The sequence below is a fragment of the Elephantulus edwardii genome, unplaced genomic scaffold, assembly GCF_000299155.1.
Source record: "Elephantulus edwardii isolate Elephantulus edwardi_28Jun2011 unplaced genomic scaffold, EleEdw1.0 scaffold00016, whole genome shotgun sequence".
NCBI lineage: Eukaryota > Metazoa > Chordata > Mammalia > Macroscelidea > Macroscelididae > Elephantulus > Elephantulus edwardii.
The window spans coordinates 19,838,019-19,844,285 of record NW_006399766.1 but is presented as its reverse complement, the minus strand read 5'-3'; positions in this window follow the sequence as shown (position 1 = coordinate 19,844,285).

Here is a 6,267-nt window from a genome sequence, read left to right as displayed (position 1 = left end):
TGGGAAAGTCTGCTCTCAGGCTCCTCCAAAATGTTGAGGAACCATGATGCCAGTTTGAGGACTAAGGTGTGTGTGTTTCAGGCCATGGTATTTCTGATCACTTGCTATACATCTTAGAGCTGGACAATGACTAAGGATGACAGAAGAAGAATTAATGCCTTTCAAGTGTGGTGCTGCAGAAGAACACTGAGTATCTCATGGACTGCCAAAACAACAAATAAATAGATCTTGGAGAAGGTGCAGCCAGCGTGCTCCTTGGAGGTAATGATGATACTTTGGACATGTTGCTAGAAGACGTTATTCCTTGGAGAGAGACATCATGTTTGGAAAGGCGAAGGGATGGTGAAGGAGAGGAAGACCCTCAGCCGGGTGGATTGACACAGTGACTGCAGAAATGGACCTGAGTGTATCAAAGATTGTGAGGACAGCACAGGATAGGACAGGGCTCAGGTCTGTTGTTCACAGGGTTGCTATGAGTCGTACCTGACTCGATGGCACCTAACAACAACCACCTAGAAGGTACGATCTAACATGAATTCTAAAGCATGCAGTGTGAGTGAAATATCCCAGTCACAAAAGGACAAATATTACATGATGCCACTGTTGTAGAATGGGACTGTCCTTGGGGTTGGGGAGAGACTGAGTAAGATGGGTTCAATAATGTATACTGCACTGAAACAGAGGAGGGAGAGAACCGTCTAAAAGAGAGATGTAACTGGGTATTTCTGTCATCACAGGAGACTAGAGCGAGGGCTGCATGGTGGAGGGGACCTGGGGGAGGGTTTGTAAAACAATGAAAGAATCTTTTCTTTTACTTTTCCATAATTTTTGGACTCATGTACTTATAACTTGTTAGTCAAATTTGTGTCTTCTAGGTTGCAACACCCCCATGATACATCTTCAAGGATATGTACATGTACAGCCAAGCACAATCAATAAGAATGCATCTGAATTCCAAAATCAATCTCCATAATAGTCTATGTGTTTCCTACTGCCAAAGGGGCCCTTTGGAGTAGTGAGAGGATCTTCACCCTGAAACCCACGGCGTCCCTTTTCAGCAGGAAGTAGCTAAGAGAATACGCCGTCCCCTTTTCCTTATGACTCAGGGTGAGGTCTCTCTCAGGGAGGAGTGATAGGGAATGGCAAAGGACACACTGACAAAGAAGATTAATCAGAACTGGCTTTGACAAGCACTGTGGCATTTGGACAAGAACAAACTGGGAGGAGGGTAGAGAGAATAGTGCAACAATGAATGGGTGGAAGCCCAAAATCTCTGTAAATGTTTATGAAAATTAATAAAATATAATTATAGAAAAAAAAATAAAGCATGCAGTGGTTTTCCCCCCACGTTTTAGCATCTTTGAACTGGAGATGTCTCTTGTTAGCAATGGTGGGGCACGTTAGAATGTGCAGAGGTTTTGCTTTCTAAATAGTACATGAAATTACAATGCATCTCACAATCAAGGGTGCTCTGGAAACCAAGGTATCGTATTAATCCCTAACTCACAGTTTCCTTGAGGATTAAACTGGATAAGGGAAGCTGAGAACTTGGCGCACAGCAGACACCCAAGGACTCTTGCACCCTCATTGTTACTAAAATCAATACCTGTCTCACAGTCTGAGGAAGCCTGGGGAGGGGGGGACCAGATCGACACACTGCTGGCTAGTGATCCAGTCCGGGATTGTTGTTGGGCTCTGGGGGCTCGGTCTTGTCAGTAGCCTCTTGCCCTCCAGCCCCCGGCCCCCCCCATTAATACCACTAGTGGGAGCTTTTCTCTGCTGCTGCTGCCGCTGCTGCTGCAGAACCTCAAAGAGCAGGAAATGTAACTAGGGGGCTTCGGAAGAAGCCATGGGCCCCAATTCTCTGCCTCTTCCCAAAGACCCTCCCCAGAGCCCGATGAGGCTTGACAGCCGAAGAGCTTATCCAAAGCCATAGGAATCAGAGTTTTCAGGGCAGGAAACCAAATTTCCATTACTAGAGGCCTCTACATACCTCTAGTCGGAGAGCTGATATGTGGATGCTTTCAAAACTCAAGGATACCAACTCTGTCCTCTTCTGGAAAAGAGAGAGAGGAAAGTCTATTAATAACCCCAAATATCTTTCTGTACAGAAGGGTGGCCTATACACAGCCTTCCTGGAGCCTAGCCTTCCAAGCTTCCTTAGCCTTCTACCTGAAGGCAGGCTGGCAGCCAGGGACAACTTCGGCTTGTATTCTACTTCCCATCGTTCCTCTCAGACCCAGGAGTAGAGCTGCAGACTGCAGGAGACGTCCTCTCCGAGACACCCACCTTTAACACGTCCATAGAAGTTTGCTCCCAGGGCATCTGTGAAAGAGAGAAACTGACAGGCAGGACCATGCTCGGGCCATGGGCATGTCTCGTAGCTTGACTATCTCCCAAGTGGCTGTGAAATAGAAAATCCAAATGAACTGCTGCTTGACAGTGCCTGCCACCCAGTGTTCTGCACCACAGCTAGCATGAGGCTGAGAATGAATAACTGTGAGTAATTATCATGGAAACCGTCTCCCGGAAAAATAACCCGGCTTCTACCCTCCAATCTTGAGGAGACAAGATCCAGCCTCGCAGGGGAAAGCGCCAAATGAACTAAGAGCAAATATCTGACTCAAAATCCAGCAACTATCCTGGGACCTGATTCCATGCCTTCCCAGCCTCCCTGACCCACAGTTATGATGAGGGAGTCTCCAAGCGGCCCATCAACCAACCTTTGCTCATTCCAGACCCTCCCTCCCAACACGTCCTTGCTCTAATCCTCCTCTACTGTCAATTCCACTTCTCTGCATATCTGTAGAGGGAGCTCCAGTAGGCTAGTGGGTTCGTGCTGCAATCCCAAAGTCATGTGGTTTGAATCCACTAGGTGCTCCAATGGAGAAGGATGGATAATCCTCTCATGTGGGAGTCACTGCCTCTGCAAATTCACACACACCTGCTCAGCTCTCTCTGGGTGACCTCGTTGAGAACCATGATGTCTTCTGCTTCAGTCTTCTTTCTGTTCTCCCTCCTTTCAACACCTCTGCCCAGCCTCAGCCTGCTCCAAGGATACTCTGCGAAAACAGAAATCTCATCACATCCTTCAGCATCAAAATCATCCCTGAGTAAGAATGGCAAAAAATGCATGACCTCACTTATATCAAAGACAAGAGAAAGCAAATGTACAGAAGCTCTGGTGGTTTAATGGTAAAGAGTTGTGCTGCCAATTCCAAGTCTTGAAGTTTGAAAACACTAGCTGCATCAAGGGGGAAAGACAGGCAATCATCTCCTCACATAATTAAGGGCAAGGCTGCACAGCTGGTAATGCTTGAGAGCGGTAAATGCTCTCAAGGAGACAGTATGTATACCTGTAAATGTAGAAGTGGAGAAAGTTGTGTGTGAGGTTTCCTTGCAACAGTGGGGTAGGGGGAGCATCTGAGGCAGCTTATGGCCAAGGAAACATCTCATGGGATTTGATTTCTTGGTGTGGAAGTCTGGGGTCATGTTTTCATGGGATGTCCCAGTGATTTGGCTTAGTAGTGACTTTAACACTCTGTTCTACTTTTTTACGTAACACCTACGGTCTTAAACGCTTGCAAGCTGTCCTCTAAGAGACAACAGCTGATCTCCATTTCCCTGGAGCAACAGAGGAAGGAGAGCTGGGAATAGGAGGAAGCTGTGGAATGTGTTGCCAATTGCCTCCATGAACAACTGCCTACTTTGCCTTGAGACCAGAAGAATTGGATGGTGCCCAGATATGTTTTGATGAAAACAAAAAGTTTTCAGCAAAGATTTCCCACAAGAATCCTGAACAGAAGAGAGGAAATGCAGAACAGAATTTCAAATTCTCATCGACCCTAGACTGTCTGGAGCCATATGGGGGGAGGGGTGAACTCCTGAAATAATTTTTAAACCTTAAGTGGAAAATATCTCGTGAGGTCACTCTAAAACCTAACAATTGTTTTATTTAACTAATGAAAAAGCCAAATCCATCAGAAGGATGGGCATTCTTCTCAAGTGCGATTTACTGCCTCTGAAAACCTGCTGGAATGTCAACTATGAGTTGGTTCAGACTCAACGGTACACAACAACAATGAAAAAGCCTGTCTTGATCATTACATTTTCTTCTCTTTTTCACTGGTTTGCTTACAAAGTGTGTATACATTGTGTTTCACACTATTCTTCTATTGTGTTTCATACAATCATTCTCATGCATTATGTTTTATACAATTAATCACCATTGGATTATGCCCATCTTTTCCCTGTATTTTCACTCGGATCCTTCCCATTTCCTTTCCCCACCTCCACCCACCAAACCTTGCAATCCTGTAGTTTTGCCTCTACCCATCCTCACCCCTCTGCTCCCACCCTTTTCCCCCTTGGGTTCCATATATAGAAAACATAACTAGGGACCAACTGGCAAGCATTATGCTGAGCGAACTCACTCACTGTCATAAGGACGAGTACTGCCTAAGACCATTATTCTAAAAATAGAAGGATAACACTTTTAAGACCTATGTCTGTGGGATCAAACTGACAGCAGGAACTGCAAAGATTACAGAGGAACTTTAAAGGACTATGTTAACAGGGTGGGACAGTTCAGAAAAGGGGTGTGTGAATGGTTGCACAATTTAGTGCATACAATCACTGTCGATTATTTTTCTTTGTAGAAACTGTTGGTGCGTTTTGTTGTGTTTATTCTCAACATCGTCTCACTCACTGCCATCAGAGTCAGAACTCAGGTATAGTTGACTCTCCGTCTGTGTTTGTGTGGCTGTAAGTCGCAGGGGAGGAGACTGTCCATCTTTCTCCTGAAACACCTAAACTAGAAAGAAATTAAGGAATGGCAAAATAGGGATCTTTGTGAGGGTGGGGTGCTGAGGACATGGAGAGCTCTGGTTGTCTTCGGGTGAGCAGTTGCGCTACAATCCCAAAGGCACCAGCTGCTCTGCGGAGAAGGATGAGTGATCTCCTCCCCTTTGATTTATTGCCTCTGAAAACCCGCTAGACGGTCAGCTGAGTCAGTTCTGACTCAAGGGCACACAAGAACATTATCTCTTCTGCTAGTACTCCTACTCCTATGACTATTACTACTACCACTACCACTACCACTACTACTACTAGTACTAGTACTACTACTACTACTGAGTGTCTGAAATGGTTCCTAATAAAAAGGATTAAAACAAATTCTCAATGAAATGGCCTTCAAGAGATCTCGTGATAAATCTGAAGTCCTCGATGGTCCTAACCGGCTTCCTCGCCCTGGCTCCAGCCCTCCCAGACTTGACGTTTTCCCAGCTCTCTGCTACATGTCTTTGCCCTTGCAATTCCTGCTCTGAACACTTCTCCGGGATTCCTGCCTAAAAAGGGCTTTCTTGAGAAGGCAATGCAAATGACCTCGTGGTCTGAGAGCCTTTTCCACTCTCTGGTATTCTCTGGGGTAGGGGTTGGGGGATGGAGAGTATCTTGGGCCAAGTGCCTCCTCCACAGGCCTCACACAGACCAAGTAACCTGTATGTATTTGAAAGAAGCCCAAAAAATCTTGGTTGCTAGAACAAGTGCAGCTTTTACTTGAACTTGGACAAGTGAAATAATCTCCTTTATCTTGCTTCTGTCACTACAAAATGAAATGGTAAAAAATAGCGTTACTTATTCCACAAGGCCAAGGGAAGAACTGGGAGGCTTTCTGTAGCACGCATTGGTACTCGGCAGGGAGAGAGACTGACAGACTGGCGCACTTCAAATACTTCATGGGATAATTATGCACCTTGCCTTCGGTCAACCATTCTCAAAACCTACAGGAATTGTTGCCTGGTTCTTGCTAGGAGCTAGAGAAAATTGCGGGAATCACGACACGATCTCTCTCCTGGGGCCCCGGGGTAATCCATACTTTGGGGGATCTTCAGAGTTGGAGGGACTGAGTCCTGTTCCTCTTTGGAAGGTGGCCAGCCTGGGCGAGGAGAGCAAGCACGTGCGGCTCCCTGAGCCCCGGCAGAGCGGCGAGGCGGGCAGCAGATCCCAGCGGGGTCCGCTGCAGCGCCCCCACCGCACTCGGGCTGCCGGGGCGCCTCTGCTCGTGCGTCAGCGCGCGCGCGGGGGCCGCGGGGGGCGGGAGGAGCGCCGCAAGGTGAGGGCCCCGCCGCCTTCTTAAGACGCCGCGCGCCCCCATTCCGCTCAGAGCTCGCAGCGCGTCGCGCCGGCTGGTCGTGCAGGCACAGCGCCTCCACGCTCCCGCCCGCGGTCGCGCTCGCTCCACCGCGCCGCCTCGCAGCCCCAGCG